This window comes from Callospermophilus lateralis, chromosome 10, assembly GCF_048772815.1.
Source record: "Callospermophilus lateralis isolate mCalLat2 chromosome 10, mCalLat2.hap1, whole genome shotgun sequence".
Classification (NCBI taxonomy): domain Eukaryota; kingdom Metazoa; phylum Chordata; class Mammalia; order Rodentia; family Sciuridae; genus Callospermophilus; species Callospermophilus lateralis.
In genome coordinates this window covers 60,287,226-60,300,007 of record NC_135314.1, presented here as the reverse complement: position 1 = coordinate 60,300,007, position 12,782 = coordinate 60,287,226, and positions in this window count along the sequence as shown.

Here is a 12,782-nt window from a genome sequence, read left to right as displayed (position 1 = left end):
GTTCTTCTAGAACCTGAGAATGGTGTTCAGCTAATAGAAAATCTGAGACCCTGAATCACATGATACACACACACACACACACACACACACACACATACACACACACATATATACATATATGCATATATATATTCTTCCAAAATGGTGAATAAGCTTGAATGTAGATTCTTTCTATGTTGAGCATCCAGAGCAGAACACAGCCCTTAAGGAACCTCAGCTGCAACCTTGTGAGACCCAAAGAAAGAACCCAGTTCAGCGCTGCCCAAACTTCTCATGCAGGGAAAATGTGAAATGATAACTGTGTTGATTAATTATACAAAAGCAATGAATAAGGTGGGGAACAGTGGGACATGCCTGTAATCCCAGTAGCTTGGGAGGCTGAGGCAGGAAGATCCTAAATTCAAAGCAAGCCTCAGAAACAGTGAAGTGTTAAGCAACTCAGTGAAACCTCGTCTCTAAATGAAATACAAAATTGGGCTGGTGATGTGGTTCAGTGGTTGAGTGCTCCCGAGTTCAATTTCTGGTACCAAAAAAATAAATAAATAAAATAACAAGTAGGGTTATCTGTAGTAAAACAGTAGGCATCATGCACTGTAAGTTTGTTCCATGAAGAAAATATTTTGGGTTTTAGACTTTTAGATTGATAAAAAGCATTGAAAAATCTTGAAGTCTCCTATCTGATGAATCTTCAAGGTAGAAGAGATAGTAATAGTGATCTGGTCTGGTTATAACTTTCCCATCCTTTGTTTTGCAGATTAAACCAACAGGTTCCAAAAAAGGTTAAATAACTGGCTTAATGTCATGTGACCAGCTAGCAATAGAGCTAGATCTTGAACCCAGGTCCTTGATTTCTGACCTAGTGTTTCATACCAATACTCTGACTCCAAAGCATCAATTCCAAATTTTGGTGAGACTTTGTTGATTCTGAGTTAATAGCATTTAAGTCAAACACACAACAAATCTCAGTGATGACTGGATCTTAGATATTAATTGATTGAATACTTATCTAAATCAATCTGAAAGTCACATATTATCATTCTGATATAGTTTGTTTTCAAAGTAACACTGGGTTGATGTAGTATCCCTCAAGTCCTCAAAATATAAGAACACTATGAGAAAATGGTAAATATAGAGCAACCAAGGCTGTGTCTAAGACTAGAAAACCATTTAGATAAAGGGCGAAAGGATCAGTTAATCCATGAAAATGTCACCATCTACTAGGGATCATTGTCTAAAGGTTAAGTGTCACAGACTAAATGACAGATGGTGGCAGTGGCCAGAATGGCTTTATCAACTGGGTATTGAGTGTAGTAACAGATGTTGTAATCATCCTGCCTATGTGCCCAACTCAGATAATCTGACTGTATCAAAAATAAAATGCAATTCCCAACAGATAATTGATCAATCTATCTAATCTCCCCTTAACTCAAAAAATAGCCTATTTTCTTCTAATTTGTATGGTGCTTGATTAACCAGTCTTTTCCTATCACAAATAAAAAGATCTAAAAGATTATGATTTTGGGTTCTATATGCAGTTTTCACATCTATCATATTTTAATAAACACTTGAGTGTATATTCTGACAATGGTCAGCATTTTTATAGTCTAGATTATTCTAGTCCATAGCAGTGTTGTCTTTCCTTCTCTCTGTTCCATACAATATTTGAATCCCAACTCTTATTTACACTCTGGATAATTTTAACTTATTTAATCACCCAACTTTGACGTCATTGACACATATGTTGCTTGCTGGAAGATTTTCTTGAAGTAATAAATGCAATTGTATCTGTGTAAATGTTTAGCACAATATTTATTGCACAAATCATCATATTTTCTTGTTCTTTTCATATTTTCCCATTGGGAACAACTATCTTCCAAAGGTTTTGGGGACCTTCAAATAATGAGAAGAATTATCCATACTTAACAATTTGTCTTTACATTTTTTTTTTTTTAGGTTGCAGGTATGCTGAGAAAAATTTGGAGTTGGCATGAAGCTTTAAGTCCAACCCAGTCATCTCTTAAGGTTTTCATGATGACTATGGAGGTTACTGAGTCAAGTTGGTTTTGTCCAAGCATGGCAAAGAGCAAAAATCCATTCCATGCTTTAAGACAGCAGGCCTTTTAGCAAATGAAGAGGAAAATTGAACTTAAGTCAAAAAAGGAATACAAATCCTCTTGTCCAGTAAATTTCTTTAATCAACAGAGTGGTTTTCCAAAACTCTCATTCAATAACACAAAGCTTGCTAGAATATTTTGCCTAGGTGCGCAAGGTCACAGCAAATTCTTACATCAGAAAAATGCAGAATAGAACCACTTGGGAAGAAAGAAAATTACACTGGTGAAAGGGGCTGCCAATCCAGCATAAAGTGTGTTTAGAAATATTTAATGTACTATCACTTATCTTTGGATAAGGTTCAGAACAGAAACAGAACCAATATAAAAGAAATATTATTAGTAGACCTGTCAAGTATTCGGAACTGCATATGCTATATTTCTCTAACTTTCTCCCACAGTCCAAATGAATGAATGCTTGAAAAGGTAGGGTTAAAACACATGTAATTTACCCAGTGACGTATGACAGCTTGCTTTTCTAGGAAAGGTAAGTCAATGAGCAAATCTGTCAGTAAGCCCAGCATGAAATGAGGGTGGAGCCCGGATCACAAAGTAGATATGTCACATTTCAAATTCTTTAGGAAAAATGCTGCCAATATGCAAATTTAAATCTGAAACATAAAAGGTTTTATTCATATGTATTTTCTTTTTCTATGTTATTTTATCTTTATACTTTCTCAAAATTTCTTTTGTACCCTATAGAATGCCCAGGTATTAAATGATGATTTAAAAAAACTTCAATATATGAATATGTTATCTACTCAACTCTAAGCATGCAGATATTATGAAATACCTTGATATTTAGAAATATCCAAATGTTGTCTGACATTTAGAGCAAATGGTTATAAGTTAAAATAAAATTAATAAAACAAAATTAAATTAAAGCATCAGCATCATAAATGTGAATGGATATTTTATTTATGCTTTGGAGTTTGTCTTTTTTTTTTCCTGGTCAATTTTCTAGTTAGAATGTATAATGATTGCTTTCATTTCTTTTTCTAGATTTAAAACTAAGTTCTCCACCATTGCTTTTCCTTTTGGTTCTGTCTTTTTCTTCCCCTATTTGGTTTTCTATATATAGTCTCTTCCCTAGATCTTGTTTAATAACTTTGTTTACTGACTATATTGTGTAGTCCCTTTCTCTTTGGAAAAATTCCCAGAAATCATTTTTTTTTCTTCCTATAACTGTATTGTGAGATTGGGAAGGACAAAACAGCAGAAAGTCACCACACTCTGCTCTTCACATTGCTGAGACCTATGATTCTTCCTTTTCTTTAGCAGGAAGCAAGGTAGAAGAGGATGTAGCCAGTGGAGGAAACAATTTTGACCATCCACAGAAATCTACACTTGGTGTTTTCTCTTTCAAGTGTGGATGTAATAACCGCCATGAGTGCAAAGGAGCTTACCTACCCTATGTCACAAAAGTAATGGGATTATATAACTTACATGGAATGTTTAATAAACTGGTGTTTTTTATAGACTATATAAACAGACATAAGCCTGTATTTTCTAACCCATTAGGTAATTAAACACAATTCATGAGTGAATGACAATTTTATATGCAGTGTGATTTCTATAAACTTAATTTTTCAGAGTGTATGCCTTTCTCACATTAAACTCTCAAATGGATTTTCATGATCTTCAGACTCTGAGCATAAATCAGAAATCTGTTCTTCTAGCCCAATGCTTCAGGAACACTCTGTGACTGTCAGATTTCTCTGCCAGCAGCTTTAGTTACCATAGCTTCTCAAGCCATTCATTTTTTTTTTCTAGGTCCCCCCACAGAGATATGTACAATAGACCCTCTGTTCTCCTTTCTGCTCCGTCACTGATTTAAGGTGGAGCTACAAAACGTTAAAGGTTTAATTCTGTGTCAGGTGCTCTGTGTACATCAAAGGAGAGGCAGGTTCCTTTGAAACACATGTTGGCTGAGTCTCTTCTACGTAAAATGAAATGGATGAAGAAAACAAGATCTAGACATATTAAGTCAAAAACATATGTCTGAAATATCTTGCAGACTGAGGCCAGGTTTTGAAGTATAACTTTCTGGTAAGACTAAAATGCAACCATACGGATTTTACAGCTCACTTTACATTAGCAGAAGAAACCTATGATAATGATTTGGTGTTTATCTAGTATTTTCTTTATTTGGGAAGTCAAAGGATGTTAACAGGCACTGTTTAATCTTCTGTATTTTTTGTTTGTTTTTACTTTTTACTCTCTCATCTTAGGCAAACTTGTAAAAAAGAACTGTAAAATTTACATTTTTTTGTTAAATTGATTGGGCCATAAAAATTAAAGTCATAGAAATCACAGTAACAAAAAGGTAGAAGTCATTAGTAGAATCCTGTTGTTAAAAACAGAATCAGTGCTAGGACACAACACTGTACTCCTAAAAGTGAAGTGGCCTATGGCTCCATTTTGGCTTTTTAATCTCTGACTTATCTGAATTCATTCACACACACACACACACACACACACACCTCTGAAGCCTCTGATTTAGGATCTATGAACTTCTAAAACTCAATCAAGATAAAGATGACTTTGTCCACACCAGGGTTGAGTGGTTGATAAAGCTTAATTCACTTGCCTAGGGAAGACAGGTGTATCTATATGAGGATTGAAGATGTTAGTTTAGGGTAAGTGACAGGTACAGCATTTTCTCAAGTTATTAAAATAATACCACTTATCTTTTCCATCTTGGGCCCACCATGGTTCCTCAGAGTTTAATTTTTTAAGTAAGGTACAAGTGTTTATTTGGTAACTATATATCCCTCCATGCTCCTGTTCTAAAAAATGAGTGTTTCTTCAGGAAATGTCTCACACTTCCCATACCTTCACCTTTAACCAAAGAATTCTCTTCCCATCTTCTCTCCTGGTTTTCATACTCTCTTATCTCACCCCAGATGTTCTCACCTCAGTTTCTCCACAACTCCCCAGCAATTAAGGAATGTGGAACGCGGAGAAAGAGGGTCACAGAGAAGACTTGGCATCGGATGAAACCAAAACAATTGACAGCTTAGCTATTCTGTTCTTTCTCTGCCCTGTTTTGAATTTAGTACTCTACTTCCAAACACATCTGCCTTTAAAAAAAATAGTATTAAATACAATTAATTTTCATACACACGTATGTATACACATGTGTTTATATTTACTTTTTATGGGTAATACACCTAGGTTTGGTTATTTCTATGTCATTTAAAAATATTCAAAGTACAAGAAAAGCCTTTAAATTTTAGCTCATGGTATTTTTTTAACCATCTTTACTTAATACAGGGGAAGTTAGAAAAAGTAAAGAAATACTTTAAATTTGAGAGCAGGCAAAAAGCACTCTATATCCTTTCTTATAAAAAAATCATAAGTGGGAAGAAACAAAAAAGTAAACCAAAGCATAGTCTTATACCTAATGATTCAAACAAGCTCCTGTGAAACTCTCGTGAAGGTAGTTGAAAGGGGAATTCTACAGAACCATTGGTTTATCCCAAGGACCTATGCATAGTCACACTCCTGACTTATCTTTTATCGCAGTACAGAGGGTCAAGATTTCCCTCCAGGTGTCAGACACCTGCCACTTCTATGAGACTCTACAACTCTATCTAATTCTTGTCCTTTCCCATATCTTCTTGCATTGGGACCTGATTGGCCTCCAAAGGGTCTCCTCCAATTATGGCTTTACTTGTAAACCTTCCATGAGAGTAGGAACCTCTTAATCTTATTTTTCTTAGTGAATGACCTTCTCAATGTTGTGAATCACATGTTAAATTACTAATTGCCAAATAATGAACAAGAGTGACCTTCATTCCCCCACAAAACAAGATAAATACTTTTGGTTTGAGAAAATACAATTGCTGGTATCAGGATAAGAATCAGAAGAAACATTCAAGGGAAAAAGATAAGAAGATTCAGAAATTATCTTTTGAGACATCCAATGGAGATAACTACATAAGTTGGAGAAAAGGTGCAGAGAAACAGCCATTTACTCATTTATCTAACATGCTTAAGGATCTGTTACATGTTCACCATTTTTCTAGGTGACAAGGATTCACTGTTGCATAGGATTCTCTAGGGGTTACTGTCCTGGAACTTGTGTTTCTATAAGAAGAGTTAGACAACAAAATAATTCCAGATGGTAATAAGCTTATATAAAAAAGAAACAAGAATGATAGCATAAAAAGTGCTAGTGCTCTTTAGATTAGCTGGTTAGAAAAGACTTCTTTGGGAAGGTGGTACTTGAGTTGAAATAAAATGAAAAAAAAAAGCATCAGTCATAGGAAGATCCAGGTAGAGATTCAAGGGAGAAAAAAATATTTCAAAAAAGAAAGAGAATGCAAAGAACATGTAAGTCTAAGTACAAGACTCCTTGGTAGAGTTGACCATCCTTGGCATCCAGACAAAACCAGCTAAACCAGGGGTCCTCAGGAAATCCTGTATACAAAAATAGACAAACCCAACCTGCATGAACTATGTATTCCATAACTCTCTGTCTTGTAAATTTTAGAAAAAAATATAAACAAAACATATAAACAATCTAATGGTTTCTTCCTTCCCACCACAAGATGATTCTGATTTCCCTCCAAAAGACTGATTAAATTCAAAGAGATATAGATAAAATAAGGACATGGGGCAGTTTTGAAACTATAGCACTATAGCTAACAAGAACAAATATCAAGTACTTAGGAAACAACAGGAGGAAACCTTTGGCTGCTCTGCAGAGACACAGAGCTCTCCTCTTTGATTGCAGTTAGCTCAGACCCATCCTCTTGGTGACCCCTATGTTTGCCACCTGCATGGTTAGTTTTTCATCTACCACTTTTCTGGCTCTTTAATTCTCTTGCCCTGCTCTCACTTTTTCTTCTCTCCAAGCCTGTTCCTGCACAGCCCAAACTTATTGGTCATAAAGGCTTACTACTTCCATGATGAAGAACTTTTGAATACATTTGTTTTATAGTATTTTTTTTCTTTTTGAAAGATGATTTTATCTATATCAGCAAAATACAATATTTAAGGGCTGTCAGGAGGATTTGGAAACAGTGTTGTTATACAGAACAGATGTTAAAATGACATTTGTGAAAACTGAATTCTACCTGTGTAGAAATTCATTATGCTCTCTCTCTTCATGTAGTATTACCTTATTTTCTCATTTTATATGTGTTTTCATATTGGTTGGATATATTCAAATGCAGCCTTAAGTAGACTACCAAAGGATTGGCTTAGGCCATCTGCTACTTTCAAGTCAGGCTACTCCAGAAGAAGCAATGCATTTCTCATTGTTTGCTGCTGATACATCATTATACACTAGTCAAAGTAGACTTTTAAACCCCATTATTTTTTTTTGGTCTTGACTTATCTGGCTTTTATGTATGAATAACCTTCTTCTCATCTTGTTTGGAGAGCCAGAGATGAATAAATACTGCAGCATTTCATAACTACTCAATATGCATTACCTCCAAATGACTTAAAAATCACTGCTTCCTAGGAAGGACATAGGAAGTAGAGAACTGAGGTGGCCTGACTCATCAACCTTGGGGAAAAACACTCCTAAATATATATTAGAAGTAAAGAGTCATTTGGGCTCTAGACCTACCAAATTCAAAAAGAATCAAGCTTGAACCCAACAGATACTACTGTTGATATCATGTTACAGATTCATATTTGCATAAAAATCATTCTGTGAACCAGCATGAGAACTTAATTTGAAACATTATTCCTCTGGGAAAATATGCTCAAGTTCTAAACTGCCTTCCAAATTAATTTGTACTATGAGCAAGCTTTGCAAATCAGAGGCTTAGGATGACAGGATATATCTTAGGTCTTTGTCCTTCCATTCCAGACGATTGGTTTTCCTGTACTTTGTGAAATAACTATCCCTTGCTAGAGTTAATACACGATTTCTTCTATACACCTTAGGATGAGTGCTTTGGTATAATTTTCTCTTCTATAACTAGTCATAATCATATGGCCCTTGTCGCCTGTGGTTTTGAAAGTCCTTGTGAATGACATACTTAGCACATTCTAAATAATAATGAATCTACATGTTTCTACAACAAAACTTTATTTGGCACTCACTTTCTTGTTTTCATTTCTCTCTTTCATCTGTAGTACCACCCATAAACATGGGAGGAAAAGCCGCTCGTTTTGAGAATGTGCTGATCTGGATGGACTTTGGAAGGCAGTGCTTCTGCTTCTTATGCTGGGACAATAGGGAAGACACTCTAGCATTGCTCCTGCTCTTCTTCCCTTTCTGTTTTCTCTGCCTGCCGCTCTCAATTCCCATGAAGCTTGTTTCCTTGACACAATTATCCTATTTTCCTCGAATCCTAACATGTGAACAATGTGATCCTACTTCCCACACTTTCAAGAATCTTCAATAAACTACCTTTTTTGGTTTATTTATATATTTATTTTAGTTTTGCAGTTTTGGGGATTAAATTCAGGGCCTTTTGCATATTAGGCAAATATTCTACCACTGAGCTGATTCCCCAGCCCAAACTACCCATCTCTTATATATGCAGAAAAATAGACCCAGAGAGCTGTGACCCAGAGAGAATGACACAATTTGCTTCATCAAACATAATAGTAGGTACATAAATACATATTATTAAAACTTTAGTCAAAAATGCATTTCCCTCCCACAATTTAGATATAACTTGGCCTATGCAATCAACTCTGATACTTTTCCTTCTCAGATCATTTTACTAATACCAAATCTTCAATGGTCTAATGTTCTTGCACTATCCTGTTCCCTGGATAACATCCAGAGATGTGGCTGAGCTTTCATTTCTCTTATAAATTCTTATATTTTTTCTTTCTATAATTTTGCTAAATTTTTCTGATTTGAGTACCTTTTTCTCCCTGGAACTGCATCCTTAAAATGTCTTTTTAAGTCTTCCTTCTATCTTTGTATGTCTTATGTTTTATAATTTTTTCTTTTGTTTTATTTTATTTTTTAAGAGAAGAGAGAGAGAGAGAAATTTTTTTTAATATTTATTTTTCAGTTTTCGGTGAACACAACATCTTTATTTTATTTTATGTGGTGCTGAGGATCCAACCCAGAGCCCCGCGCGTGCCAGGTGAGCATGTTACCGCTTGAGCCACATCCCCAACCCTTTTGTTTTAAATATATAAATATAAATATAAATATATATATATATATATATATATATATATATATATTTAGTTGTACACAAACACAATACCTTTACTTTATTTTTATGTGATGCTGAGGACTGAACCCAGTGTCTCCTGCATGCCAGGCAAACAAGCATTCTACCAATGAGCCACAACCCTTATAATTCTCTTTCTATGTTTGAAATCCCTATGCTAAGCATGTTTATAATTTGCTTTTTTTGCATTATTCCACTAATCGTTCTAACAATTTTCTGTTCCTGCCATTCTTTGCTACACACACACACACACACATACACACACATACACACACAGACTCCTCAAAGGTTCAGCATTTACCTACTCTGTGTTCTGGCCTGTGCAAGATATTTTAGGGAGTAAATAACAAAGGTTAAAAAAAATAACACGGGGAAACTAAAATAATTAGGGGATAACAGAATGTTGCACATAATTAAATGCCTACAAAAAATCACTGTCCATTCTTAGCAGAATTACATCACAATGTACCTTTCTCTAACATTAGTAAGTGGTTAAATACTCCAAGTTCAAAATATCATTTACAGTCAACTCATGTCTTTGCAAGCTTGGCTAATGTCTGTTTTTCTGATTCTCCATGGTTGCCCACAGCCTGCTCTACCAAGACTAGAAAATGTCCCAGGTGACTGGATGAATCACTTTCTGCATCCTAGTTGTGGTACCCCTGCATTGCTAGATAAACCGAGCTAAGCTTAAGTGCTGAGGATAGAACATGGTGAGAATCATTTCAGGCAAAGTGGAGGGGTCTTTGACAAAAGAAAACACTTTCCAAAGGCATCTGGAGGGAGGAGAGTGGTTGGCCAGCAGCCCTGTATGCAGAGCAGGGACAGATCTACTATGTCCAATCTGCCCAACCGCCACATCTCCTCTACCCTTCAGGTAGAGAATGAACCCAGTTTTGTACTCTCTTTCTTCTTGCCTTGGAAGGTTTCTGCTAAACAGTTGAGTGGTGCCCTTGCAACTGTGCAATGGCACAGCCCAGCAGGTCCTCTCCACTCAAGAGGGTAGGTCAAGTTCAGTCTATTTTTGAGTTTTGAGGAAAATTTTCCTCTTGGCTCCAAATATGGCCTGTTTCCAATGACAATGTGTTCTATGGATCACTTTATCAACAGTTAATGTGTGAGAGTGAGTCAGTGGCTCCACTCTGGGGACATCATTGCCTTTAGCCTCATTGTCATGCACATTACAAAGCACCTGGTGGGAATTCAGGGTACTGTCTGGGCTCATAGAAAAGAGTCTCTGTTAAGAAGATAACTACTTGTTATTTTCAGGAGAACCTCTGTCTTTTTGGCCAACATTCAAAACAACTGAGAAACTGAAAATAGCACTTCAGGAAAGGAAATCCATAGCACAGACAGAATCAACCTCAGCTGCTATTTTTACTCATAACTTGGTAATTGGGCATCTTTCATATATATATTTAGGGCATGATTTTCTCTATAAGTTCTTCGAGTGCAACACTGAGTCACCGACAAATTCTTTTCAAGTCTTTTCACTCTTATACTCTTCTAAGTTTTAAGAAAGCACAACAGAGGAGTGAGACTTGGAGATGACTCATGTCTGTCTCTGCTCTGGTATCTCAGCATTCTCACATGGCATGTAGGGTTCCTAATCTTCAGAGTGGCTTAATATTCCCTAACTATAGATTCTCTCCTGCTACTCACTCCTGTGAAAATTTTCCCCAAAACTACAAAGGCCATAATTACTAACTATAGGCCTAATGCAGCTCACCAAGAATTCAGATGGACCAGAGTCCATCAAACTAGGCAAGGGGTGACAAATAGGTTGAACTTAGCATGTCCCTAGGTGGTAACTGCTTGAATAGCCAAGCTGAGGAAAATTCAGAGGCTGACTCCAAGGACAGAGAAAATGAGTTTTAGTTCTAATGAAGGACAGAATTTCTCTCAGCTTTTGCTGGGCTTCCACTGGGTCTCCGACACAAGATGACCAGTTTTATATAAATATATAAATCAAGAACATTGATCCAAAAGCTATATGGCATTATCAACATGAAAAGCCATCTTGAGTAGCAATTTTTTTTTTCCACTCAGAAGTATTGGCATTTTAAAGATTTCTTTATAAATGTTTGGATGAGAGTAAATTCTGGTTGGAGAGCAGGCGTTAGAAGCAAGAATGGAACACATTTCTCAGATCATTCTATTCTGTGCATCAACTAAAGAATGTATTTTTATACAATATGGACCCTACATTCAATGCACTAGAAGAGAAATATAAAAATAGAGAAGGCAGATGTAAATATAAAAGAATTTTAGCAAATATCATATGTATTAAGTATGGGTTAATTATTTTTAAACTATGTATTTTCTGTCAACTGAACATTTCTGGAAGCAATGGCATATAGGTAGCAGTGAACACACCTAGCAGCCAGGTCTTAGTTCAAATGCTATACCTCTATCAAAAGAACAGGGATCCAGGCTGGGGGAAGTACCAGGCAAGCTGAGAATCCTGCACTGGAAAGCAAGGGATCGCTCAATGGTGAACAAGGCACATGGAAAAGACAGAAGAGGTTCTTGCTGTCCAAATTTCACATAATTTAGCATCAAAAAGAATAATAACTGTAACTGATTATAGGATAAAGAATAAATAAAAATTATAGGTTCACTTTGATACAGAAGATAGATGAAAAATAAAATACATGCACTTACTGTAATTAAATATGACTTTTATGCCGATTTCATGCTACAAAAATTGATATTTGAATGTAAAGAATCAAGTAGTTACCTTTCTTTTTATGTAAGAATCAGAGTTCTTTGTTACAAGTTGAGGAAAAGAGAATATTACAAAAGAATGCCAGAATATAAACTTTGAAGCGAAGACTGAACTACAAAGTGACCACTCAGCAACAATGAATTAATAATTAATTCAGAAAACCGGATTCATCGATGGGTATTAAAACTACTACATCAAAGTTTGTTGGGAAATGTCCTGTGGAAATGGCAACGCAAGTATCACCAGAGTTTCCTTATTAAATATTAGAAGACAAAGATACCTATATAATAGAAAGAATTAATAGTTACCACATTAATCGAATGAGCATATTCACTACCACTATCAGTAGGTAAACCTGATATTACCTACCTTTCATTGGATGTAAAATGAAGTACGTAGCATTGTATAGAAAGTATTCTTGCCTCAAACAAGGTTAACATGAATTTAACTAAGCTTTGAGAGGAAATATTCAGTTTACAAGAAGTACAGAAGATACATGAAGATAGGCCATCAGAAAAGAGACAAATGATATGGCATGTCCCAAGAAAATTTATCTAGTCTTGTAAAAACAAGGTCAAAAATTTTTTAAAAATTATGGATTTTCCTAGATTAAAAGAAACAATACAATAAAGAGAAGTTGCTTGAGTATTAGTTGAAAAAATGGTTATGAAATATATCAATTGGAAAATTGGGAGACATGATATAAATACACAATACAGATGTTATATCAATTAATATATTATTTATTTTCTTAATTATAATATTAGTAGTAATTATGTT